The sequence below is a fragment of the Lissotriton helveticus genome, chromosome 3_2, assembly GCF_964261635.1.
Source record: "Lissotriton helveticus chromosome 3_2, aLisHel1.1, whole genome shotgun sequence".
In the NCBI taxonomy this organism is placed as follows: Eukaryota; Metazoa; Chordata; class Amphibia; order Caudata; family Salamandridae; genus Lissotriton; species Lissotriton helveticus.
Window position 1 is genome coordinate 177,391,362 of NC_136062.1, and position 27,688 is coordinate 177,419,049.

Here is a 27,688-nt window from a genome sequence, read left to right on the forward strand (position 1 = left end):
ATCAGATCTTTTCTGATCCAGCGGAGCGCAGGGGTTCAGAATTGTCCAAATTACTCACGGAATTTGACCTAGCTGATGCCTTGAGAATAGGACATAATCCTGATTCCCCTTATGTTCCAACGTACATTGGTAGGGACAGTAGCTCCACCATCGATTATGTATTTACGTCACCACTGTTGACAGATTGTATAGTTAAAACCTCAGTGGTACAAACATCCTTTAGCGACCATAATCCATTGGTTGTAATTTTGGATCTTGCCCCAAGTCCGATTTTTGCGAATCTAAATGGTGCAAGGGACATTACTCCATCAATTGATGGCCTTCGTTTAAAATGGAGGGGAGTGGATTGTGGGGCTATTTTAGATAGCATACAAACGCTACATCCACATTTGATTGATTCTTGTCTGTTCCCAAGCGATAATCATGACCAACTAATTGCTGATTTTGAAGTTTTGTGCTCAACCATTAAAACTCTTTTGTCAGTCCCATTACCTAAGGAAGGTAAAGAGCCAAGGTGGTTTGATTCATCTTGCTCCTTGGCTAATAGAGAATTAAGAAAGGCTCTCTCTACAAAACCAAGGTGCAAAGCCACCGTTCAATTAGCAAGGAAAAATGATAAAGCTAAAATATTCGAACGGAAGTCTAATTTGCTTACTGAACAATGGGACTCTTTGGTAATTAGCGCAAACTTGGGTGGCAGCGGCTCGTTTTGGACAGCTGTTAGAAAAACGAGGGAAATGGGAAAGAAGCTCACCCAAATCAGTTGTAATATAACAAGCGCAGCTTGGGAGACCCATTTTTCTAGAATTTATGCTGCCCCCCCAGAGGAGCATTCTCCTCTTCTTTTTGGTCAATCAGATGGTTTACAAATTTTGGAACATGAAGTCAAATTAGCTATAAAAGAAAGTCTGGGTAATAAGGCGCCCGGACCCGATGGTTTGCCCATTGATATTATTAAATATGATGCTGACTTATGGACACCCATATTTCTTAATATCTTCAATAGCCTCCCAAAAACAGGCATGCCGACCACCTGGGCAACCAGCATTATTGTTCCAATTTATAAAAAGGGAGACAGGTCTGACCCTGCAAATTATCGCCCTATCTCCCTTTTGGATAACACGTTAAGTGTTGGGTCGCATAATATACCACAGAGTACTAGAATGGGCAATTGATACTGACTTTTTAGACCCTTGTCAGATGGGGTTCCGCAGTGGGGTAGGAACAGTAGAGCAATGCTTACATTTAAAATTGATAATTGATAAATATAGTGTTGCCCGCTCCTGCCCCATCTATCTTGCGTTTATGGATCTCTCATCCGCTTTTGATCTTGTGAATAGATCGAAGCTTTGGTCTATCCTTTCAATCAATGGTCTTGATAATACCCTTGTAAGTTTTTAGCCTATCTCCATACCAACCTGAAAGCACGGGTACGTATCGGGATGGGTGGAGAGGTATCAGGAGCCATTGATATAGGAAGGGGGGTGAGACAGGGGTGCGTTTTAGCACCCCTGTTCATTATTTATATTAATGGCTTATCCACCTGCCTGAAAAGTCACTACAGATGTTCCAATTATTTTAGGGAAACCACTTCCAGTGCTTCTATACGCAGACGATGCGGTGCTTATGGCCCGCACTCCTAATGCTCTTCGTCTGCTTGTAAATAGTTTTGTAAATTTTATGGGGGATTTGGACCTGAGGGTAAATTTTAAAAAATCCTTTGTCCTGTGGCCCAGGCAAAAGGAAACTCAATGCCATTCAGTTAGGTACAGACAAATTGGAATCTGTCCCTAAATTTCCTTATCTAGGGTTGGTTTTCGCTGCGAACGGCTCGTGGAGTGGGCATTTGGCCCACGCCACGAGCAAGTTCTCGAAGGCCAACAACTCTGTTTTGAGTCTCCCCCGCCCAAAGAGAGTAGGTGCCACTAGGGCTATTTTAAAGATTTTTAAATGACAGTGCTCACCTGTTGCCACGTATGGAGCAGAGGTGTGGGGATCAGGAAATAGCCTCTGCATTCAAAGGGAGGAAAATCGATTCTGCAGAAAAGTGTTGGGCGTACCAATCTCCTCACCTAACTTTATTTGTCACAATGAATTAAATCTTCCACATATAAGTGATTTCATCAGAGCAAGACCAGCACTGTTCTGGATTATAATCTGGAGGAATGATGCTGCTGCTCTTACACAAAATATTATAAAAGATTGCTTAAGTTGTGTACATGGAATGAAGATTCCATGGTTTCTGGAAGTATCTAAATCATTTAATGAAATCGACAGAGGTACTTTGTTCACCGATCCTATGATAATAGAACCAAAGGACAAAGTTGAGGTTAAACATGCACTATATGCACTTTATAACAGTGAAAGGCTACGAAGCGAATTACAAAAATCAAGTGTCAGGAAATATTTAGGAAATGGACTGTGTAGCCAAACTCTGCCGCCCTACTTCTCCCTGCCTATGACCGGCTGGGAGCGATCATTATTGTTCCGTCTAAGGGCAGGCACCGTAAAATGTATGCTGTCTTTTCCATTGGGATATTGCCACAGTGCTGATTCTATTTCATGTCCATGTGATGGTGTGAGCTTACAGGATGATTTGCACTTTTTATTTTTCTGCAAATTTTATCACAAATTTATCAAATGGTTTTTAACTCCGTATTTTAAGAAATTTAGACCACTGTCACTCAAAGACTCATATAGTATGTTAATTGCTTTGGACAGTGATGAATTAACCTTTCGTACCAGTTCTTTTTTAAGATTGGCTATACAAGCACGTAAAACGATGGAAAATCCCTGAATATAGTAATTAGTTTTTGTCACAATGGAAACGTAGTATAATGATCTGATGTATATTGTACTGTCACTGTATGAAATTTAATGTCCTGTTATTTTATCATTTGTATGTATATATATATTGTTCTGTGTTATTGTGATCGGTACTTTTATGAATTTTAAGAAATTTGAATAAAGGTCTTTTGAACTTGACTACAATGGCAGAGATAGAGGCTCCAATGCACATGCCTCCCTTTCAGCACTAAACAGTGACTTCCCTAACCCCCTACCTCTCCCCCCGTTAACACCTGTGGGAGAGTCTTTCACATTTGCCACCAGTCTGGCAGTTCATAGCTACAGACAAATGGGTAATGGAAATTGTCCGTTCTGGTTATTGCCTGGAGTTCACCAACAATCCTCCAAACATTCCTAAACATTCACACAAACTGTCCCCCGGATCACCTACTACTCTTGAAACAAAAGGTTCAGTCTCCTTTTAAGACTATTGAGCCGTACCACTACAATACCACGGGTCAGACGTATACTCTTTTTACTTTCTCATACCCAAAAAGGACAGTTGTCTAAGACCAATCTTGAACCTCCAGAATTAAATCTTTACGTACATTACAACCATTTTTACATGATAGCACTACAACAATTGCTCCCACTCCTGCAACAGGGTGACTTTCTCTTTACTCTAGACTTAAAAGGATGCCAGTTCTCATATTCCAGTACATCCAGTTAATTTCAAATATCTCAGATTTGTGGTAGCGGGCCAACATTACCAGTTGAAGGTACTCCCCTTCGTAGTCCCACTACTGAGTCTTTACAAAATGTCTGGCAGTACTCGCTGCTCATCTAAGCAAACATATTCATGTCTTCCCCTACTTGGACGACTCTCCAAAGGCAGTACGTATCCAGTGTCTCGAACATAGTCACAAGACACTATAGTTATTTCACCACATTGACTGAACCGCAGATGGTGCAATCACACCTCCAACCTTCCAACACTCAATTACCTAGGAGCCACTTTAGATACTCAAAAGGCTCTGGCCTTTCCCAAAGCAGCCAGAATTTGGACAAACTGGAGAACTAGCGCCTGAATGTTGCAATCTCTCGCTTCGAGCTGGAGTGTATATGCAACTGCTGGGAATGATGGCATCTTGCCATCATTCCCCACAAAATCTGTCTCCTAGCGGAACACCTCCCAGGAGTAAACCATCAGATTGCCGATCTCCTGAGCAGACAGACCGATAATACACGCATGGAAACTTCACCCTCAGTTCTCCTATACTTTTAAAGTTTGGTATTTCCTCAAAGATATTTTTGCCACACACCAAATCGCAAAATGACTAAACTTCCCCTCCAGGTACCCACACCCGCTCTCCAAAGGCAATGCACTATGGATGAACTGGTCAGGGATATTTGGCAAGACGTTTCTGACTATCCCTCTTATTCCATTAGTGGTTTGGAAACTCTGGCAAACATCCTTCACACTGATAATAGTAGCTCCCACATGGGCTAGTCAACCGTGGTTCACAACCCTGTTGGAGCTAGTTCCACATCAAAAGCTGCACCTCACATCCAGTCTCCTCCCACAGAGCCATGGAGGAATCGGACACTCTGATCCCAAACAATTGAACCTCTTGATCTGGCTCCTGAAGTCAGTTTGATTATCTGAACCTTCCACTGGACCGTATGAACATCCTCAGGAAGGCCAGAAGGCTTACTGCAAGAGCTTCTTATGCAGCCAAAGGAAACGTTTTGCTATCTATTACAAGAACATCCATCCTCTTGATGCTTAAATATAAAATATAATTTGTTACCTGTTACACACTTGCAGCAGTCCTGATTAGCTTGCACTTCTATCTGACTATGTCTCACTGCAATAGCTGCTTCTCTCAAATAGGCAACAATTATTTTTCAGAGGGCCAGTAATCAATGTTTTCATGGAAGGACTTTAGTTATACCACCAAGACTTCCACCTGCTCCAGTGGGTATCTTAACATAGTCCTCAAGATATTAATGGGCCCACCTCTTGAAGCCAGGTATAAATGTGATCCAATGTCTCTCCTTAAACTGCTTTCCTTATTGCAATCACTTCACTAAGGAGCGTGGGTGAATTTCAGGCACCAACTATAGAACAACCGATTTTCCAACTTCAGAGATAGTGGTTATTCATACTAACCCCACATTTCTACCTAAGGTAGTATCTGCCTTTCTCATCAGTCGAATTACCACTCTTTCCTTAATCTGATTCTGTGGCAGAACGAGCTCTAGACACCTCAGATGTCGGAGCCCTTTTATATTACATTGAAAGAACAAAATTATTTTGTAAGACATCAACTTTGTGTTGCTTTTGCACCACCATACAAGGGCAAACCCATATCCAAGTCCAGCATTGCCAGGTGGATTGTTAAATGAATTCAAACTTTGTATGCAAAAGCAAAGAAGGTTGACAAACCCCCCCCCCCCCAGGGCGCATTGCACTTGCAAAATAGGGGCTACAATGGCTTTCTTAGGAAACATCCCCTTAATTGACATTTGTAAAGCGGCAACATGGGCTACATCGCACACATTCACCAAACACTATTGTGTAGATGGTATAGAGACAACCAACTAATGTGGGCCAGGCAGTACTTGGAACTCTTTCAGACAACTCCAACATCTACAGGTTAGACGTCGCTTTGGGAGGATATTGCTGTATAATCTGTGCAAAGAATGTGATGTATAGCGAACATGCCGCGAACGGATAATGTTACTTAGCCAGTAAACATCTGATCTTGGCATGTAGAGCTGTAGATTCACACGCACCCACACCACCCAGGTACCGGTACCTGTTGCAGTTCTCTTACTTTATACATACACATGGACATCTCTAATCTTTACTTACTTATTCCATTCTTCCCCTCTGTGGGGCAAACCGTAACAATGGAGTCGATGTACTTGCGCACTATCACCTAAAGGAGTCTCCAACCTCTTGACTGGAAATACTACTTCGGAGAAAAAAAACTTTCAAACACCCGGACCCAACACTAGATGGCAGGAGTATGCACGCATGTGACTCTACAGCTCTACATCAACAGATGTTTATTGGGTAAGTAACATTATCCTTTTAGGGATGAACTGGCACAGGGGACCTGGTTGGCAGGGACCATGTGCTCTACAACCAAAACCAGGCAAAAAGTTGGGGCTAACCATGCAAAAATAGGCCCTGTCTCACCTAGTGTACAATGGTGCACCCCAGAATCTCCCCACATTGAGTCCCTCCCCTCCAATCCCTCAATACATGCAGCATGTAACATCTTCCACTAGAATATAAGGAAAATCCGCACTGTAAAATGAGAATAGCTTCAAACTCCCTGACCGGTACACCAACGGGTAGCCAGCCATTGGCATAATGCAATACTAACACTAAGTATTTACCAGTGGTACTTTAGAAGTGTGGGGGGGAGGCACATTATGACAGCGGAAGGTCTGTATCAAACTGGTTTCAACCCTGTCTTCTGAGTATTGGTATTTTACTCCCATCTACTACAGATATGGCAACCCCTCATGCACAACCCCACCAAACCTGAGGTGTAGTTCATATCTTAAAGACTATTAGCTATAGATTCCTTAACTTCGAATTACCCTTGGTGTCTGACTGGATCCAGAGAATTTTTCTTCAGCAGTACCTCTGCGCATCAGTAGGTGGCGTTGGTCTACTCGGCGTTCTTCATTGGCGTCGTGCTTGCCTGAATTGAAACATTTCTAAAGCTTGTGGTTACCCGAGGGCATCCCAGCGCTATCTTCTGGCTACAAAAGGTAGCAAAAGGAGGATTTTCAGTATCCTTCTTAGGATCACAAAGTAGGTGGCTGCAATCCATGCTTGCACCTTGAAATCAAGGTTCCGATCAAGCCAGACACCCGAGCTCCTAATCTGGTCTTTAGGAGAGGGGGCTGGGCCAGAATGGTCCTATATTGAGGGAGGCAGAATTGCCAAGGAACATAAGCTCCGTTTTTGTTCCGTTTCAAATACAAACATTCCATCCATATTGAACTTCTCAAGGCCTCTTGTTAGATCATGTGCAGTGCTAGCCAGCTGATTGAAAGAGGCAACCAGTTGGGTGTCATCGGCATATGTGACAATCTGATTTCCGAAAGGTAGGACCACCAGCGACCTCCTATAAATATTGAATTGTGTGGGGCTTAGGGAGGAACCCTACATCTAAGTGGCATTCGTTCTGAGGTGATTTTGTCCTGACATCGCAAGATCTATCCTCCAGAAAAGACTGCAACCATTTCAGTGCTGTCACAACCATTACCACATCCAGTCTCTTGATAAGCTACTGGTGGTTGACCGTGTCGAAGGCTACACTGAGTTCTAGAAGAATAGCAGCGCAGCCTCAGTCAAAGATTTTTCTTGATTCCCCTACTACTGTCAGGAGAGCAGTCTCTACCTCGTAGGGGTCTAAATCCCATCTGTGAAGGGTGGAGAGTCATTATTTTCCAAAAAAAGCAGTAGGAGCAGAGTTGTGATGCTTCTCTGCAATTTTGCTGATTCCTGGCAATAGTGAAATGGTGCGGTAATTGCCCCCACACTTCCAGATCTGGATTGGGTTTTTTAACAATGCTTTGACCATTTCAAGAAGGGGAACCAGTCCCATCTGGAGTGCGGCATTAATCAAGTCAAGAATCACAGGGGCAACCGTTGCTGCAGCTAGATTTAGGATGGTGGGTGGAAGGAAATCGATGGGCGAGCCAGATTTAAATTGGCGGAGAATCCCTCGACCAGGCAAATAAAGAATTTCTGCAAATAAACATGATCTATCTTGGGGCCTAATGTCCAAAGATGTAACATTTTGTTGGACCTTCTCCTGAGGGAAGACTGAATATATATCCTGTATTTTGATTACAGCAAGATAGTATCCTCAGATACGATACGATGGGAGGGGTGGGAAATTGGAGAAGTGATTTCGTGATGCGAAAGATTTCGCATGGAGAGTTGGAGGCTGATGTAATTTTCTCATCCAAATGGAGCCTGAGCCAATTTTATTTCAACTTTGTAGATTCTAATAGCCTCACTATATTTATCTTTGTTGGGTGCTGAAAAATCCTGTCTCCATTCTTTCAAGCTTTTTACAAGATTGCTTGAGCTCACAAAGTTTGGGAGAGTTGAGGAATATGATTGGCTCCTAACTTATTACAAGTCGTTTTTTTTTTTTTGCAAGACATGGTTCAAAGATTATTCCAACCATGCATTCAATTTATCATTTGCTATGGTGGGGTTTTTCTCTGGTGATATGGTATTTTCAAGCGTTGTCACCCAGGCCTCTATCGGAAGTTTTGACCCTATGTGTGCCTCTCTTTTAGTTCTTACAACTGGCATAATGTGAGCATGAGAGGCCCAGGTAATTTTAATTAAATTGGTCAGTCCAGGGCACTGGAATAGGGTCCCCATCTAGAAGGTGCTCAAGGTTAGAAAAGACTGGGTCGATTAAATGGCCTTTAAGGTGAGTGGGGCTACCAACTTTTTGATTGAGTTAAAATGCCCTGAGACCTTCGATCAACTCTGATGTAGCTGGGTGTGCGGTGTCCTCAAAATAGAGATTAAGATCACCTAGTAGGGTAAAATTGGGAAACTGTAATAGCAAAATTGGCTGTAATGTCAAGATTATTGTGGAATTTGCCAAGGGGGGGCCTGGGGTGCAGTAGAATAAGATCCTCAAGAAAGTGCGGATGTGCGTAAAACCAACAGCAAACATGGCGTTCTCTACTTAGACGCCGCCATGCGTGCTAACGTCAGTTCATTCTTTTACCACACCAGCCAGGGCAGATCCGGAGACTGGTAACCTTGGTCACTTTTTACTTAGCACTTTTTGTCTTTTGTTGTCATCTTTGAGCCGTTTGACTCCTGGTACAGGTAGGGATGTCTATATGAAGTATGAATAGCCCTCACACCTTTTTCTTTTTTCTTATTTATCCACACTCTTCTGCCAGTTCTATTTTAATTTTGGGTGCTGTCTTTGAAAACTGACTGGCTCCTGTCAGTTATAACATGATACAAAAAGACAAACCGATCCTGTTTGTTAAAGACGCACTGTACACTTGCCCCTTAGGTGCTTAACTGTTATCTGATTCCAAAGTAACCATACTCTTAAATCTACATCATAAACATGTACAAAGCTAACAAGACAAACAAAAAGTGTAAAACAGTCTCTCATAAGTTCTTATCTTTTATTCTTTTTTCATTTTTCAAATCATGTTGCTGAATATCTTCAGTATCATTCTTGGTTCATTACTTCATGAATCCTTCACATTTACACTTGCTTCCCAATGCATTTCAGTACAGTTGACCTTCGTCAGGGGAATGCTGTAGTAAATACACAAACACAATATATCTACTCCTTCCTGTTTCTTAGGGATTTCCCACACCAGATACATCAGCCTCGTGTTGAAGCAATGTGATTGTTATTGGTTCATGTAAAAGTGAATCAAAGAAGTCTTAGCCAATCCCCTTGTCATGCTCTGTGAATTTTATATACAAATGTGTCTAGTGGCCATCTGTGCCTAAGAACCACACTTATTGTATCAATGAGCCATGCCTAACTAACCTGTGTAAAAATGTTTTGAGATTCCTATAACAAAACTATGAATGACAAACATAATGAAGCTCCACTTTCTCTAAGTTGCCACGTGTAATCTTACAAATGAATCCAGAATAAACTCTTTCTACCTTAATCGTTGTCTGGAACATTTGCACTTTCACTATCTCGTAACGCTGCTCGTTTCTCAGTCGTCTTAAATGGCATACACTGAAAGAAACACACATTGCTGTAACTCTACTATTTCTCGGTAACCCTTTACTTTTCTCGTGATATTCAAGTTCCCATGTGTCCACCATACCGTAGTGTTCAATCTCAATATTCCAAACGCTGGTTTTCAAAATTGCCCGTTCTCCCGATCTTACTGCCGATTAACGCGCTAAGCTTGCCGTTATGATTTTCAGCAGCGTGTGACGCGTGTGGTGATTGCTATAGAAAACGGACTACAATGATTGTCCAAACTGATTTTCAGCCGCCATCTTAACCTAGTACTTCTATCTGATCCACCTAATGTTGTTCCCTTGCTGTACCCATTCTTTAAATGCAAGCTTCCGTATACAAATGAAGTTCAACGAATAAAAATATAAATGTGAAATATATATAAAGGAATACAAAAGAATACTAGTCTACCATTTCCTGTGATATGCTGTGCTATGATAACAGTCCTGGTGTGTGTCCCTGATACCTATTGCTCATGTGACCTGATAGGTCATTATGTCTTTTATGTCCACCAATGTGACTATTGATTCACTTTTGCACAATTATTTTTGGCCACAAACTCTATACATCATTAAAATACTCTATACACCTTACAGATCAATAGATAATTCCACACTTATATTTGTCTTTTTGTAACAGGTAGGGATGTCCCATCGTCAGACCGGCTTCAAACCCTGTGACTCCTGTCACACGTTTATGTCTGTCACGGACCAACACCTCATGTGCCTTTGATGGCTGGAGGGTGACCACGACCCAAAGTCTTGCTCATACGGTCTGGCCATGAACCCGAAGTCTTGGCGTGAGCAGTCTCTAGCTTCTGGAGGCCCGGCAGTCTGCTCCAGGCCGCTCTAGGTCCTCTTCGAGAGGGTGGTCTAGGAGTCACCACCATCACTACTCATCAAAGTCTGTCTTTGGTGAAGTCTAAGCACAGGAAGGTGAAGAAGCCGTCGCTCTTCGCCTTCTGCCTGTGCGTCGGACGACAGGACACTGAAGGTAGTCTTCCTTATGCTCTGCCTGCTGGGTCTGCTCGGAGCTTCCCGGGAGCCGGAGCGTACCCTGCCCAGCTTTGTGCATTTTACGAAGCTCTCCACTCCATCTTTGGGCAGCCCTGCTCTGCTGGTGCGCCTTTGGGCCCCACGGACTCTGCTTGGGGCTCTAGGCATTCAGTGCCGGATAATTTGGCCTCTGCTCCCCAGGCCTGGATCTGGATCTATGCCAATAGACCTCACGATGTCTCCTCTGGTACAGATACCTCAGACTACGCCTCCATCACCAGTTGTGTCCTCAAATGGCATCGACCCCAGCCTCCCCCCCCCCTCTGTTTGGACACTGAGCTAGACCGGCGTTTACTGATACCTTTTGTAGCACTGTTCTACCCTGGCATTCCCTATTGTCCTGAGTGGCAGCCAGAGGAGGGTGAGGACTGGGAGGGGGTCGTCTGACCCTTAAGCAGACCAGCCTAAGGAGCCGCACTGGAGAGACTAGTTGGGTGAGCCAAGTGGTCTGGATACCTCCTCAGACCTTGCCATGCTTTCTCCCCCTCCCCTTCCCCCTACCATGGAGGAGGGAGCCTCCTACGCTGTGGTGTTGCATAGGGCAGCTGAGGCCTTCAGCCTTGGGTCTATGGTGGCAGTCGGGGCTAATTTCCTGACTGAGGTGCTTCAGCTGGCAGGGGTCTCTTCGCAGCCCTTGATGACACTTAATGAGGCCCTCGGACATCCTCCTGGGCACTTGGTCCAAGCCCAGAACAGGGCTCCTGTAGATAGGGTGACTGCCGGACTCCACCGCCCAGCCCCGGGCAACCTAATTTTCCTTTTCCCAACACCCTACCCCCGAGTGCTTGATGGTCCAAGCCTCACATCTAAAGGCGCATTCCCTTCTGCTCCCCCCAGATAGGGATTCCAAGATGCTGGACCATCTGCGGAAGATGTTGTCTTCTGCCAGCTTTGAACTGCGGTCAGTTAACACCGCTTGGCTCTTGGACCGTTACACTCTGTTTGGGACACTGTTGCGCAGGTGCTGCCACAGTGCCTGGAGGAGGCCTGGGACACTCCCATGTGGTTCTGGAGGGGAGAGACACAGCGAAGTTTGCCATCAGATGTGGGCTGGACACCGCCGACTCGCTGGGTAGAACTATTTTTACATCCGTAGCCCTAAGACACTATGCCTGGCTGAGAACCACTGACTTTTCTGGGTATGACCAATTTACTCTTTTGGGCATGTATTTTGATGGCTGTTGCCTGTTTGGCGACAAGTCAGACAGTGTGCTCAAGCACTTAAAGGATTCTAGAACTACAGCTAGATCCTTGGGCTTCCCTGCCACCTCTTCGTCCTGTGCAGTCTGCCTTTTGTGGATACAGAAGGGGGGGGGGCAACCATGTTCCACACAAAGCCACAGGTAGCTACACGCTACCCAGCCTCTGCGCAGCTGGGAATGTGGGACTCTGTGCTGGGGGCAGTGGGCGAGGCAGTCCAACAGTGCCCCTCTGGAGCAGCTTCTAAGCCTTCCTAGTCTGACCCTTTTAGGGCCACCAGTTGCCAGTGGGCAATAGGACACATCACCTCCCCCACTGGCACAGCACCACGTCAGACAGGTTAGTCTTGCAGATGGTCTGAAGGGACTTCTCCCTCCCCTACGAGACTACCCCTCCCTCCATGCTCCTACACTCCATTGTTTGTCGATCTCTTGGCACTTCATCAAGACGTTTTGGCTCTCTTGGCCAAGGGCGCGATCTATTGAGTCCCTGTCTCAGAAGTAGGTTGTGGTTACTCCCACTATTTCCTTGTAGCCAAGAAGGAAAAAGACCTTCGTCCTATCTTTGATCTAGAGTAAGCGGTTGAAATCCCTGAGAAGTTCAAAATGTTGACATTGGCTCAGGTCCTGTCTGCCCTTGACCATGGAGACTGGAAAGTAGCGTCTGACTTGCATGACACTTACTTCCACATTCCCGTCCTGCCAGCCCACTGGTGTTTCCTATGGTACCAAGTAGGCCACAAGCTTTTTCAGTCCTTGTGCTTCCCTTCGGCCTGATCAGCGCTGCTCGGGTGTTAACGAAAGTGATGGCGGACGTCGCAGCTCATCTGCGCAGATCAGGGGTAACATCAGGGCATGACCCTGGTTGTTCAACACCTGGCAGGTTCCATGAATGGCAGAGAGGATCAGCTGCCGGTGCATGAGGGATCATGAATGGGGTCTTCACTGAGGTGATGCAAGGTCTCTTTCAGCATTGGTGAGTGCCTTGGTTAGATCTGTTCGCCACCAAAGAGAATGTGCAATATCAGTAGTTCTGTGCCTTGCAATTTCTAAGGTGGCACTCGCTCGGTGACTTCATCGCGAGTGGAATTGCTGTCTTCTATATGCCTTTCAGTATATACCATTTCTGCCCAGAGTGCTGAAGATCAAGCGCGACTGGGCCAGAGTCCTCCTTGTGGCTCTGAACTGGACACGAGGCATCTGGTATCCTGAGCTCTTAAACATGGCCATCGATCCTCCGATAAGACTGCCTCTTCGGGAGGATCTTCTGTCTCAGCAGCAGGAGACGGTCCTCCACCCGAACCTGTCCAGCCGCCACCTCCTTGTGTGTATATTGAGCGGCGACAGTTGACAGCTTTCAACCTTCCTCCTGAAGTCTGTAATGTCATCTTGGCAGCCAGGCATCCCTCCACTAAAACGTTATACACCTATAGATGGAACAGATTTGTGACTGTGCGCAGCAAAGGCTGTGGAACCCCTTTCTGCCCCTCTTTCAAGGGTTTCATTCTTTCTTTGGCCCAGCAGGGCTCTGCTCTGGGCACCCTTAAAGGTTATATTTCGGCCTTTCTTTGCCTTCCTGATCAGCCTTCTCTTTTCAAGTCCCCTATTATAAATAGATTTCTTAAGGGCTTTACTCGCTACATTTCCTCCCATTCCTTTTGTAATGCCCAGGTGGGACTTGAATCTGGTCTTCCCTTACCTTGTGTGCTTCTTTCGAACCACTACATAATTGTCCTCTCAGACTCTTGACCGTAAAGTCTGATTTTCTGGTGACCATCACGTCTGCTCACAGGGTGAGTGAGCTTCAGGCTCTATCTTGTAAACCGCCTTTCCTTGCTGTTCAGCCAGACAAGGTTGTTTGAACTCTACCTTCCTTTCGTCCCAAAGTGGTTACCTCTTTCCATATAGGACAGACCATCACTTTGCCCCCCCCCCCTTCCTGCCCCTCATCCTAAGGAGGAGAGGCTCCAGTCTGGATCCAAAACTTGCGTTATCATTTTATCTGAATCGCACAAAACCATTCCAGGTGGCTGATCCACTCTTTGTTGGCTATTTGGGCACCTAGAAAGGTCAGGCTGTGCAAAAACTATCTCCCGATGGGTCGTTTGCATTAAAATCTGTTCCTTGTCAAAATGGAGCCTCTAGTAGGGCTGTGCTCACATTTCACCAGGGCGATGGCAGCCATTACTGCTTTGGGATGTGGAGTCTCCCTCGGTGACATCTGCCAGGCAGCCACGTGGGCATCTCTGCACATGTTCACTAAGCATTATTGCCTGGATAGTCTGGTCTGATGGCTTCTTTGGCTCAGTTTTCCAGGACTTTCTGGTGTGAACTTAGAATAGATAACTCACCAATACCAATCCTGGATGTGTGTCTGCGAACTAAGGTAAGGAATCAATAACTAATCAAGTCAAACAAGCTTTATTCAGTTTAAAAGACGCAACCATAAAAGCATCCTAAAAATTAGACTTCTTCACATCACAAAGATCAATAAAATGCATTTAAAAAGGGAGCAAGATAAAAAGAAATCCCAACAGCGAACCCAAAATGACCATATACATAAACTGCTATGTGCAAGATATCCAATTAAAAGCAAGGCAATAACTCTAGTGACTTAACTATTCACCTATTATACGAATAAAGTGCATTAGGTTTAAAATGTCATCAATATATCTAAGAGGCATAATACATAAAGTGTCCTGTACAGGAGATATAATTTAGGGACATTATCTACAACCACAGGCATCATTTATCAGTGTGATACTTTTTCTTCATAAACTAATAGTTTCTTTCAGATGAACGAGTTACTTGACTTCGCTAACAATATATAAGATCTACAGTTAGATTCCTTACTACCCCACCCATCCTCCCTGTTATGCGAACAGATTTCTAGAGTAAAGGACTCCCTTTCAGGGCTCTAGTTTTGTGCACCAGTTGGCAGTGTCTTGAATGGCTATGTTTCTGGTGTGGAATGCCATGTAAAAAACTGACGTCAGCGCGGCTGTGACTAAGTAGATAGCATGACGTCATTCCTGCGATCATGACGCCAACGACTAACGCAGAGTCGACCGACACCACCTACCAACGCACAGGGGTACTGCTGAAAAAATTCTCCAGATCCATCTGAAGCTTGGGGGCCTTTCTAATTTTAAGGAATCTATAATGTCTTTCAGATGGTTACCGATGGTAAGTAACTAGTTCATAAAGTCCTCAGCTGTCTGAGGTGAGTCTGGCTGCTGCCCAGAAAACTGCAACGCAGTTACCTCCGGTGAACTAACTTGCTGGTTGTCCGTTTCCAAACTTGAGACTGGTGAGAGAAGGCTGCTACCCACCTCTGTCTTCCACTGCACAAGCCTTCTCCTTAGCTGCTTGCTCTTTAATGGAGCCCTGTGTCACGTAGCTTGCGTTCTTTGATTTCCATAAAGAGGGCGGGGGGAAGTGAGGGTCTGTCCTACCCCTGAGGATTCAAAACCTCTGTTCTGGTGAGCGCCAGGCGTCTGTCGCACAAAGTGGTTCCTTCATGTGCTATATGAAGCATAGCTAGGAACTGCAAGGCATATTTGCCATGTTCATGTGTCGCTACTTTACACCTCGGTAGTTCAGCGACCCATATCTTCCTTCTTGGAAGTAATCAGGATAAAGGTGCACTTTTGAGCGTTTTTGACAGTCCAGGGGCCCTTGGCTCGCGACACCTGTAGAATGGTTGCCACTAATTAAAAAGGTGGGCAACTACCAGTCAGAGGGGTACCTGGACGAGGTCTCCCTGACTCACTGTGGGCCTTCTCAACAGAAAAAAGTGGATTGTTTGCAAACCAGTCCTCCAGATACAGCTCCATATTTGGGCCCCCTGCTTTTTCCAGGAGGCCCTTGATCCTTACATTATTCTGTCTTGATCTCTCCTCCTGCGTCTCCCCTCTCTCCCTCCTAGTAGATACTCTATTTCCTCCTGCATAACCCGAAGGTGCTTAGCAGTCTATCACCATAGTGCAGCTACTGTGGATTCAGTGTTTGACTTGCTTTCAGTTTTTTGTGGTCCTCCCGCAGGAGGCCCATATACATGCATAGTCCAGCTTGGGTTCAAGAATAGATTTAAGTCTAGTACAGTGGGTAAAAATTCATACCGGTGGGAGTGGTCTGATAACGTGGTTGCCAGTGCCATACCTGTTCTCATGGGCACCACGTGCTGCCATAAAGTCATGGTCTGTCTTGGTTATCACTGTTGTGTACAGTATGGTAACTGGTATCTCCTCACCTCAGTCCGTCCGGGGGCGTCTGCGGTGGCAGAGCACCAGATTCACCTTAGAGGTGGGTCCTGCCACAAGCAGCTCCATGTATTCAGCAATTTTAAGCTTCGTCTGGTTCCAAACCAAAGTGTGTGTTCCAGTCTCGCCTGCAATTTTTCAGGGAAGAGTATCAGTCCCTACCCAAACAGCACCGATTGGACTTCAAGAGGCTAGTTTGTTCCCTGATTTCACTATAGTTCTGCAAGCCAGGCACCCGGCCATTGCACACCCTGAATGGGCCGCCTTCACTTGTGCATTGTAGGGCGGCCCTGTCTTTGTAGTGCAACAACTTAGCTACCACTGTTAAGAATGAGCACCCTGCGACTGGGCCAGTACCCTGTGTACTGTTTTACATGCAAACAAGGGTGTTAGCTGGCTTGGGGCCACCTTTGTGCATCCGGTTTTCCAAGAATGCCTCCATGGCTGATCCCCTTTTTAAAAAAATTTTTTAATAGATTTATTTTTTGTTTCTATATAGTGCAAAATAGACCCGAGACATCCGGTATCGGAGCGCTTTACATGAGCACCAATTTGGTTACTGAAGGACCCATTTATTTGAAAAGTTTTATAAAGCGCGAACATGACCCGTAAAGGGTATGAGTGCTGTACATCAGAAAAGTAATTGATTAGTCACTAAACAAGTAAACATCCTTAACATTTGTGGTGAACCAACCCCAATATAATGAGTTAAAACAAACATGATGAACATGTAGCAAACATGTCACATCCCGAAAAGGTCTCAAAGGAGATATCTATGTTTTCTCTAGGGTATAAAGATTAGTTATATTGACTTTGGGACGATTGTTGCAGCTGGTTATTCTAGAGAAGCTCTTTGACATGTATTTTGAATGAGGATGAGTTCGAACAGATCTGGTGGAAGAGCGTTCCTGATTCTTGGGGCCAGGCCTGAGAAGGCGCTGTTGCATTTTCTTTTTGAATTTGTGCATTTTCAGCAGGAGTGCTGGAGCTTCTTTGGTATTGACAAACCAGAGTTTGAGCTTGTTTGCTAAGTAAGAGGTAATATTATGGTCAAGTGCTTTGTGCATCAGGCAAGCAATCTTGAACCTAATCCGATCGAGTGATAGTCATTTTAGCTGAATTAAGTCGGATGTGATCATGTGTTCGAGGCATGTGGGCTGCTAAATTAATATCTTATGCATAGATCGCCGCCTAGTGTTGGGTCCGGATGATTGCACATTGTTGTCCTGGAAGAGTCTTCGAAGTATCACGAGATAGGTGGCTCCTCCCCTGGACTACAGTGCGCATGGGCATCGACTCCATCCCCAGATTGTTTTTTTCCGCCATTGGGTTCGGATGTGGTTTCGACGTCTCCGTGTCGGAACCGATAAACTTTGATCTTAAGGCCAAAAGGCCTTCGTTACCTGCGTCGGTATTGTTTGCGTACGGTCTCGAGCGTCGTCCGACTCTCTGAGCCGGAAATCTACGGAGTCAAGTAACTCCTCGGACATCGAGGCCCTCTCGTCGCAGCAAGACCCTACGAACTTAACATGGAGCGGAGCCCGTTCAAGTTCTGCCCCGTCTGTGGATCCAAATATCCACACATCGATGTGCATCCGGTCTGTAATAAATGCCTGTCGCCGGACCACAACGAGGAAAACTGCATGGCCTGCTCTCAGTTCAGGTCCAAGAAGACGCTCGCATCGGCGCGCGGCGCGCCTGGAGGCCCAGCGAGCGACACCGGCACCCGACAACATATTAGACGACCCAGCGGAGGAAGGCGATAGCCATCATCTCCAGATTTCGCCACCGTCGACGGAGGTCCAGGCCGATCCAGAGGAATACATCGAAGGACAGGCCCAAGACCTTGAATACGTCGAGGAGGTAGGGGACGACGAAGAAGTTTATGGGGCCGCGGAAGATAGCTCAGAGGAGGAGCTATGCCCCGAAGTCTACATTATTCAGGCTCAGGTCACGGGGATCGCCACTCTGCCTTACCCACGACCCTGCACCGCTATCCCCGGCCCCGCCTTCTGGCCCGGCCACGGACACTCAAGCGGAGCCGTCATTGCCCGTATCGAAACCGAAACCATCGGATTCTACGGCACCCAAGATGGCCGACGTCCAGCCGAAACCTACGGAATCGACAACCTAAAATGGCCGACGTCCTACAAAAAATATCGAAGCCTGCTCCTTCATCGACTCCGTCGCCCTCCGGCCCACAAAAGTCGAAGAAGGCTGTCGAGTCGACAGCGCCGCAGAAGGTGCACAAGGAACCCTCCTCCAAGAAGGCCGTCCATCAGGCGTCGACCACGGTTGCTCCGGCGCTCTTGACACGCCTTCGGACGCTACTACGGCGCCGTCAAGTAAACGCCCTGTCGACCCAAAGTCGACTAAAAGCCACGACCCAAAGGCCGCGAGCTCAACGCATCGGCACAAGGATGCCGGATCTGCAGCAACGGCGTCGGCGCCAAAGCCTTCAACGGAGCCGCGACACATTGCAGCCGAAGATTCGTCGACGCAAATACCGTCGACACCAAGAGACTCCGACGCCACCGAACATCGGCCGTCGGTTACAAAACCCTCTACCTCCTTCACAAAGCAGGTCACCGACTCCCTGAAACGTATTCGGGAGAAGACTTTGTCGTCCACGGCTTCCACGCCATCGGCTCCAAAATCGGTGGACACACCTCCGAAGTCCTCGAGCACGCTTCTTTACACTCTGCCACCGAAGGTGGCCCCAAAGGCATTTGCAACAACGTCGGTGCTAAAACCGTCGGATCCGTCGACGCCAAAGAGCCGCTCGGATCAATATCAAGCCTCAGAAGACCAATCTGAGCATTGCATCGATGCCCAAACAGGGAAATTGACCCTTTATAAGAGGAAAATCACTTCCCAACCACTGGAATCCTATGTTATTCCACTGAAGAAGAGGCCAGCACAGGACATTCCTTCCCTTATTGAGCCTATTCTGCCACCACCGAGAAGGAGTCCATCACCTTCCCCCAACCAATCAGGAGGAGAGGATGATGAACAAGAGGACCAATACAATTTCCCAGTTGACAATGACCCTGATGTTCAGCAGGACTCATATGACGACACTGGGGACCAAGGTGGACATCAGGTGGTACAAGATCCACAGGGTTTTGGGGCACGTACATCTCCAACAGAGGATTCTGCAGCATTTAATGCTTTAATCGAACGGGCAGCAGCAAATCATAATGTGGACATGCATGCTGACCCGGTGGAGGAAGACTTTTTGTTTGACACTTTCTCTGTCTCAGAAAGAACAGTTAAAATACTTCCTATGCTTAAAGGTGTCCTTAAACATGCCCCAAAGATCTTTAAGGAACCTACCAGGGCGAGAGTGGTGAACCCACGTATCGAGGAAAAAATACAGGCCAGCACCTGGAGATCCTGCATATATTCGAGGACAGTTGCCTCTGGACTCGTTGGTGGTCGCCAATGCCCGCAAGAGGGCAAACTCCCAAACCACGGGTGAAGCTCCTCCCCCAGACAAGGAGTCGAAAGTGCTTGAGGCATCCGGCAAGAGGGTGGCGGCGCAGGCTGCCAATGTATGGCGTATTGCAAACACACAGGCACTATTGGCACGATACGATAGGGTGCATTACGACACCCTAGAACAGCTCCTTCAACACCTACCTGATGAGTTTAAGGAAGCAGCCGAAATGCTCATACAAGAGGGAAAGCTTATCTCAAACGCTGCAATAAAGTGTGCACTTGATGTGGCAGATACAGCGGCTAGGGGGATTAACACTAGCGTCATGTTGAGGCGACAAGCTTGGCTTCGCATATCTGGATTTAAGCCTGACATCCAGACTACAATCCTCAACCAGCCCGTCAATCCTGACAGACTGTTTGGTCCAGATGTAGACACCACCCTTGAAAAAATTAAAAAGGACAACGAGACTGCTAAGTCCATGGGGGCGCTTCAGTCACAACAATTCAGGGGAAACACTTTTCGTCGCTCAGGAGCACGTGGTGTTACCAGAGGACACTTGGGTCAACCAACACAATTCACAAAGGGTGGTGCGCAATCCTCGTACCCCAAGCAGGGTAGAGGGGGTTACAGAGGTAACAGTGCCAAGGGCAGAGGCAGAGGGAACAACAACTCCCGTACCTCTGCCGCCAACAAACAGTGACTCTGTCTCTGCCCCCCGACCATACAACACCTGTCGGGGGGAGACTCCAGCAGTTCCTGCCAGTCTGGACGTCCATCACCACAGACAGGTGGGTGAGAACTTATCCAGTACGGTTACTGTTTGGAGTTAACATCCACTCCTCCCAACATTCCCCCAAGACACCGTCCTATGTCGGCAGAGCACTTGCACTTATTGCAGCAGGAAGTACTGGTGATGCTGCTAAAAGGCGCAATCGAGCTCGTACCTGTAGAAGAAGGCACAGGGGTCTATTCCCTGTACTTCCTCATCCCAAAAAAGGACGGATCCCTCAGACCTATTCTGGATCTACGCCCCCTCAACATGTACATACTGTCAGAACACTTTCACATGCTGACACTGCAACAAATCCTTCCCCTGCTCAATCAAGGGGACTTCCTAGCAACCTTGGACCTCAAGGATGCTTATTTCCACATCCCACTCCACCCATCCCACAGAAAATACCTCAGGTTTACCATTCAAAACAGGCACTATCAGTTCAAAGTCCTACCCTTCGGGGTGACTACTGCCCCCAGAGTGTTTACAAAGTGTCTGGCGACAGTGGCGGCGCACCTCAGGAGACAGAACATACATGTCTACCCGTACCTAGACGACTGGCTTGTTCAAGCAAAGTCGGAACAACAGTGCGCCGCGGACATGTCCCACACTATTCAACTCCTTCACAGTCTGGGGTTCTCGCTAAACTACCCGAAGTCGCACCTTCAACCAAACCATGTGCGGCAGTATCTGGGCGCGACAATAAACACCCTGACTGCTATGGCTCAGCCAAACCCAGTCAGAATCAACAGCATTCAGTCGCTGAGCCAAAAGTTCAGACCGCAACACTCCCTGCCAGCGAGAGTGTTCATGCAGTTGATAGGCATGATGGCCTCCTGCATCTTTATAGTCCCGCACGCGAGGTTGCACATGCGCCCGCTCCAAGAATGCTTGGCAAATCAGTGGACACAGGCTCGGGGACAGCTGACAGACCTAGTGTTGGTGACCGGTCGGGCATACAACTCTCTGCATTGGTGGAATCCACCCAACCTTTGCAAGGGACGACCGTTCCAAGAGCCAGTGCCACAGATAATCCTAACAACGGACACATCTCTCCAAGGGTGGGGAGCTCATGTGCTCCACTACACTGTGCAGGGACTGTGGTCCACCCAGCAGCAGAAGTTGCACATCAACTACCTGGAATTGATGGCAATCTTCATGGCGATAAAGTCCTTCAAAGTACATTTGTGCAACAGTCGTGTTGATCCGGACGGACAACATGACAGCCATGTACTACATCCAAAAGCAGGGAGGTACTCACTCACCACAACTGTCTCATCTGGCTCAGAGCATGTGGAAGTGGGCCATTCAGAGGAACATTTTCCTCATGGCGGAACACCTCCCGGGCAAGAACAATCAGATGGCGGACCTGCTCAGCAGATACAGCCATCAAATGCACGAGTGGGAGATACATCCATCAGTACTCCACCCGTACTTCCAGCAGTGGGGTCATCCAGAGATAGAGCTGTTTGCCACAAGGGAAAACGCAAAATGCCAAAGCTTTGCCGCCAGGTTCCCTCACCCGGAATCGCAAGGGAATGCGATATGGATGAACTGGTCAGGCAAATTTGCGTACGCTTTTCCCCAGCGCCTCTCATTCCGCTGGTGGCAAGAAAGCTAAAGCAACACTCGATGACTCTCATCCTGGTTGCTCCAACATGGGCACGCCAACCATGGTACACCACGTTTCTAGAACTTTCCGTGGTACCGCATCAAAGGCTGCATCTCACATCCAGGCTCTTAACGCAGAACCATGGCGACATTCAGCATCCAGATCCGCGACCGCTCAATCTGGCGATCTGGCTCCTGAAGTCTTAGAATTTGGCTACCTCAACCTGCCTCCAGAATGCATGGACATCATCCGGGAGGCAAGGAAGCCCACTACCCGAGCTTGCTATGCAGCAAAATGGAAGCGGTTTGTCATGTACTGTACAGACAACAATATCAACCCGCTGGATGCATCCATTCCTAACATCATCTGCTATTTGTTACATCTTTACAAATGCAATCTAGCGTACGCTTCCATTCGGATACATTTATCCGCCATAGCGGCTTATCTCCAGAATAGGCAACACCTCTGTTTTCAGGGTGCCTGCCATTAAAGCCTTCCTAGAAGGACTGAAGCGAGTCATTCCTCCAAGAACACCACCAGCTCCAGTGTGGAACCTCAATGTGGTCCTCACTAGGCTGATGGGCCCACCTTTTAAGCCACTGCACTCCTGCGAGATTCAGTTTCTCACATGGAAAGTGGCTTTTCTCATTGCTATCACATCGCTCAGACGTGTAAGTGAGCTGCAGGCGCTCACAATCCAAGAGCCATTCATCCAGATACATTCCAACAGGGTAGTGCTCCGCACTAACCCCAAATTCCTTCCTAAGGTGGTGTCACAGTTTCATATCAACCAAACTATTGACCTGCCTGCGTTCTTCCAAAACCCACAAACAGTAGCAGAAAGAATGCTTCATACATTAGACGTTAGGAGGGCGCTAATGTACTACATTGACAGAACACAACACTTTAGAAAGACACAACAACTATTTGTTGCCTTTTCAGCACAAAGGCAACCCCATTTCCAAAGCAGGAATAGCCAGATGGATTGTTAAGTGCATTCAAATCTGTTATCAAAAGGCTAAACGTACTTTAACAATACCCCCAAGGGCGCACTCCACACTCAAATGAGCCCCCGCTGAACTATTCAGCGGGGGCTCATTTGCATAATGTCCGGTGTTCACCATCCTGCTGTGTTGCAAACAACGGATCGAGGCAGCGAGGTGACCCCGCAATTAAGAAAGCAAAGGAAGGTGACGAGGTTAAAATGGCTTTAATCCTTTAATTCTTTTGCACGAGTGGCTTATGTTTGTCTGTTTGCCAGTGCTTTTTAGTGTGAGGGAAAAAAGCGAGAGAAAGGGAGAGCTTCGATACACTGTTGGGAGGTATATTAAAGGAAATGTTTGGAATGCTTTGTGTGCACGTCTGCTTTTTATTTTTTGTGTGCGCACGCTCCAGAATATATTGTTCTGTGCCAAGCAACAGCAAATAACAGTATGGAAGCTGCAAATATTATTAAAAGGAAATATTAAAACATTACCGCATTTGGCTGTCGTTATTGTGTAATGAATTAACCTGTTTTATTTATAGTAACACATTTGACGTGTTTTGGTATGTGCTGCAACTAGTATTAAAGCCAATAGGTATTAGCATGTCTTCTTAGCCCTGCCCACTCGCCCCATTTAAATGAGTACATGAACTATTTTTTCCCATTTAAAGCACTGATTAAAAGGAATGTATGGCCTGAATGAAAGTCCTGATACGCAGATATATTAATCTGACAGGAATGCCCTAATTTGATGGGAATGTCTTGTTCTGGGCATCCTCCAATTGAAAAGGGTGGCAATGTGGTAGAATTCCGCTCAGTCTGATACACCCTTCTCTTCCAAACTGCCACAATGTGCTTCACTGCCCACAAAGACAGGCTACCATAATTAACCCGACTACCAGGATGGTAGTGCATTTTCCTCTCATAAATCTCATAGACTAAGTCCTTCCTGTTACTAGTGATGCTTCTGTTTATACTAACAGATGTCGTTCTCACGTGGTTTGACTCCCATTATGCCACGTGGCACTAAAGGAGGTGCCTCTAGGCAATCTCACTCTTCCAGAACAGCAGTATGCACCACGCATGGAAGGACAGACTAGTTTGAGGGTAAGGCACTACATGGGTCCCTGAGTTCTCATGAGTCCCTCAAGTGGGAAGGTGCATTTGGTTGGTTGTCTTAAACATATCTGAGGGATGTTCCGAGGCCCTGATTTATTTATTTATTTATTTATTTTTGATATTTTTATTGCGCGACAAATACCCGGAGGTGTCTCGGCGCATATGAGAGCTAGCAGGACCACAGTGATAGGGTTCACTGGTCAAACAACCATGTCTTTACGAGCCTGCGGAAGCTCATCAAGTTGGGTGCATTTTTGATATTTAGTGGAAGAAGGTTCCAAAGTTTTGGTACAGCCACTAAAAAGCGACGGTCTCCCCAAGTTGCCGTTCTGGTACGAGGTACAGGTAGTAGGCAAGTGTTGGCAGATCTCAACAGTCTTTTGGGGGTGTAGACCTGGAGTGCCTCAGTCAAGAATTTAGGTCCTGTACCGTGCACTGCCTTATAGGCAATGCAGAGGGCCTTGAACTTGATGCGGCTCTCTACTCTAAGCCAATGGAGCTGGCGGATAGCAAGAGTGGTAGGTTGGCGGCGAGGGATGTTTAGAAGAATTCTGGCAGCCGCGTTCTGTACTGACTGTAACTTCAACAGCACCTGTTTCTGGGTGTTAAGAAAGAGGGCATTTCCATAATCGATTTTGGAAAATACCAGAGTGGTAACTAAGGTCTTCCCAGCAGAGGTGGGGAGATAAGGCAGCAGTTTCTTTATTTTCTTTAAAATAAAGAAAGCAGAGGAGACAACCTTGTTGACATGAAGGTTGAATGTTAATTTGCTGTCAAAGATGACTCCCAAATTTCTCGCTTTTACCACAGGGACGGGTGGAGAGCCCAGTTGATTAGGCCACCAAATGGGGGGCCATTCTGGAGCGAGGTTGCCAAAGGTCATAACCTCGGTTTTGTCCGAGTTAAGCCTTAGGCAGTTGGAGGACATCCATGTACTAACAGCGAGCATGGCCTCCTGGAAGTTAGCTGCCACTGCTGTGCCGTTTTTGTGGATCGCCAGCACCAGTTGGGTATCGTCTGCATAGGAGGTTAATCGTACCCCATAGGCCTTTATTACCCTCGCTAAGTCCGCTACATAGATGTTGAATAGCGTGGGACTTAGCGAGGAGCCTTGGGGTACTCCACAGGGTAGTGCAGAGACGGGAGAATAGAAGTTGCCCAACTTGACTGTCTGGGTACGGTCGGCCAGGAAGGATGAAATGAGGTCTCTGGCCAAACCATCTATCCCCAGAGCTGTGACACGGTCGACCAAGATAACATGGTCGACCGTGTCAAATGCTGCGGACAGATCCAGAAGAATCAGGATGGCCACTCCTCCCTGATCCATGATGGTTCTGATTTCGTCAGAAGCTTTTATTAAAGCGGTCTCCGTCCCATGTCCCTTCCTAAAGCCAAATTGCGTTTCGTCTAAGAGTTGGTGAGTGTCGACGTACTCTGAGAGCTGTTTGTTCATCAGAGTTTCGCAAATTTTGGCCGGGAAAGGGAGACAGGCAATCGGTCTATAACTGACCAAGGCAGAGGGATCCAGGGAGGGCTTCTTCAATAGAGGCTTAATCACTGCCTTCTTCCACGGGGCAGGGAAACAACCGGTATGAAAGGCAGTGTTGCAGATTTCCATAAGTGGGTGAGAAATCACCTCACTTAGATTGGCCATCACTGGGGGGGGACAAGGGTCCAAAGGGGATCCTGACTTAGTGATAGAGATAAGTCTGCTGATTTGATCTTCTGAAGTGTCAGCGAAGTCCGAGAAAGGGCTCCCAAACTTCAGGCGATCATTTTGGCAGTATGAATACGACAACTGGTCCTCCTAGCCTCTGCTAGACAGCTGAGCACTCAGGTCGTCCTGTCAAATTGGTCTCTAGAATGCATCTTGCTCTGGTCGTTTGAGTTTTGCGAAGCGTCCTGTAAACTTCCAATCAAAAACGTTTGTGGTGCTAACCTGACTTAAAAAATACTGTCCCAAAACATTTTACGCATCAACGAAGATTGAATACTAGGTTACATAAGGAAACAAGCATTTGCTATAAATGTCTCGCTTTTTAGAAACTGATATATTGGTATTGTAAATAATGCTTTTTATGTGTTTTTAAATGTAATAAAAGGCATTGCCATTTACAATGCCAATAGCTCAATCTCTCAATTGCGAAACCTATTTCACTGCAAATGCTGCTTTTCTGTTTCTGTCGCAGTCCCCGGACGTCCCAAGTCGCCACAATGGACGCCAATGTGCACCCTGAACAGTAAGATGGCGGCCGCCGCTCGCCGTCTGAGTCCGCCGAGCGCTCCGCGGGTAAAGGTGGGGGCCCGCACCACCTCTGGGGTCCCTCGTAGTATGTATTGCAGGGCTTATAGCAGTCTGTGCCGCTCCTCGAAATGGGCGGGATGAGGGCATGTGGCACTGCCCACTCTGTCGCCTCTGCCGCGCTGAGGCCCCGCGCCTTCAGTGTTGCAGCCGCGCACATCCCCGGGTCTCTGGCACCTGTTAAGGCGGGCGCCATAATCACAAGCCTCGTCGTGCCCGCGTGGGCCGGGACCAATCGCCGTCCTCTCGAGTGCCCCAGGAAGCCACCGGTCGGCCATGCGCACGGGCCCACAGGCGCGGGGTCCTCGGTACCGCTCAGTCGTAGCTGCGCTGTACCTCCGGCCTTTGCATAGCAACTGGAGGTACTAGACGTTCCTGGAAGACCCGCGGCCTATTGCAACCAGCCGCCTACCTCACCGTTCCCGGCTGCCCAGTCACCGAGGGCGAGATACTCGTTACATCACCCATGGGTCCCCGATCCCCTCGGATTCCTCGTTGACGATGGCCCCCTGGGATGCACGTTACTTGCAGGGTTCATTCCGGCCGGCGCAGAGCTCGGTGATCAAGCGTCCGCCATCTTATCTAGGTTAGCCGCCTTCCTAAATTCCTTCTCTCTCTCGAGCAGCCTCGTATTTGTTGAGTCTTCACAACAGAACATATTTCACTTGAATTTCAGGAAAGTGCTAAGCCGTGTGTATAGTAGGCAACTAAATGCCTGCTGATACGTTTCTCCAGACGCTTATTGGTGAAGTTCATATCGGCGATTTTTGCATCCACCCATTTAATACGATTACCAAACCATTCACTTTACGTTTGGGAATGTTACTTTCCCTTTGACACTAGTGAGTGGGGATCATTTTGCGATACTCAAAGCTTCCAGAAAACTGGGTAGGCCTGCCTTATTTCCTGTTTGTCACCATTGCAGCCAGGCGTCCACCAGACTGTTTCCCTTACCCCTTCCTCTGTGGTGCCCAGCTTTTTCATATTCCGTTATCCTTCCAATTGCCTCAATTTCGAGGCTTGCCTCTTTATTTTTTTCGTTTATTGCATTGCTGTTACCTTTTTGATGTGTGGAGCTTTGCGATTCTGCAGCCACCTTTTTCAGTATAAATGTGTTCGGCTCAGTTTTAGCATTCTTGAGTTCCCAGCACCCCTTTCACATGTTCCTGTGGGCTTATTTGCCTCACCAGAAGAAAGGTTTGATCAAGCGGTGCACTACCTAATTTTCAGTCACTTTTCGAGGCCTGTCTGCTGTTGGCGTCTTCAGGTTGGCTCTGTCTGGGAAAGTATTTTCCGGTCTCTTGCTCAATCCCTTAACTTCTGGAGAAGTTAAAGTGATTGTTAATGTGGGTAGAACCTTCA

General features: G+C 46.9%; 1 protein-coding gene across 6 annotated transcripts in view; it reads left to right on the plus strand.

The window, feature by feature from the left end:
• The window catches only part of CPEB1 (cytoplasmic polyadenylation element binding protein 1), a 640,111-nt gene that overhangs the window by 157,577 nt on the left and 454,846 nt on the right, over nucleotides 1–27,688 (plus strand). The window contains exon 1 of one of the 6 annotated variants that reach the window (XM_078684986.1): nucleotides 26,613–26,912. The exons of the other annotated variants lie outside the window; for them this stretch is intronic. The gene's annotated coding sequence lies outside the window, so the exon portion shown is untranslated. Of the gene's footprint in view, nucleotides 1–26,612; nucleotides 26,913–27,688 lie in introns of those variants that run through there. 6 annotated transcript variants of the gene reach the window in all.